This window comes from Populus euphratica, unplaced genomic scaffold, assembly GCF_000495115.2.
Source record: "Populus euphratica unplaced genomic scaffold, PopEup_1.0 scaffold53.1, whole genome shotgun sequence".
In the NCBI taxonomy this organism is placed as follows: Eukaryota; Viridiplantae; Streptophyta; class Magnoliopsida; order Malpighiales; family Salicaceae; genus Populus; species Populus euphratica.
The window spans coordinates 896,365-897,375 of record NW_011499934.1 but is presented as its reverse complement, the minus strand read 5'-3'; positions in this window follow the sequence as shown (position 1 = coordinate 897,375).

The following is a 1,011-nucleotide window of genomic DNA, read 5'->3' as shown; positions in this document are numbered from 1 at the left end:
TTCATCTATTATTCACCGTTAATGTTTGGATAAAGAAATCCTTAAAGGACGAATATCCAAAATATTATCGGAAATAATTTGTTATTATTCACTGTTAATATTTGGATAAAGAAACCCGGAGTGGTAAATATCCAAGATAATTTTCTAGGAATAATAAATCCGCACACATCCTTGAAAGAAGCCTTGATTATAATCGAGGACATTTCAATTTTTTTTCTCCACGGTTTACGAGCCGTGAGAGTACAAAACACTAAGGCAAAAATAGGCGTTTAAAGCACCCTAGATTTCTAAATTTTTGTCCTTCCTCGCGATTTACGAGTCGCAAACTCTTGAAATACCAAGGGAAAAATGAGCTTGTAAAGCGCATTGAATCTCCTTGGATTTCTTTCTTAATAAATTTAGTTAGAATCAAACCGAGAAAAACTGATAGGATTTGAAAACACCAATACCATAGCAATTATAAGACAAACACCAAGCAGCTTACCTTAGGTAGGGCGTACTAGGGGTGTTAACACCTTCCCTTTACGCAACCAGTCCCTTTCCTTAGAATCTCTGAAAGACCAGTTAGGTTTCCTAGTGACCATAATACTAGGTAGCGACTCCCTTTTACATAAAAATAAAACTAAGAGACCTCGAAATCAATCAACGATCGTCGCGACACCGCGCTCCGCTCACGAGGGTGCGATAGGATGGCGACTCCATTGGGGACCCTTGGACTAAGCTTGATATTTGTCTTTTATTATGCTATGTGTTGTTTTTTTTTACTATGAATGATATTTTGTTTAAAAGCTTTAGCATGCATCTTAACATTCTGTCATACATGGTATAGTTATGCATGATCACTTTATTATTATTTTTTCTTTTGGGAACACACAGTAAACTTTAAGTTAAGTGGGGGACTAGCAGCTCGCCTTATGACTTGAGTCAAGGTTTAAGTTTGTGTAAACTCCAACTCTTTGCTGAGTGTTTAGACTGATAGTGATTGGTACATGTGCCATCCCACTATCTGCT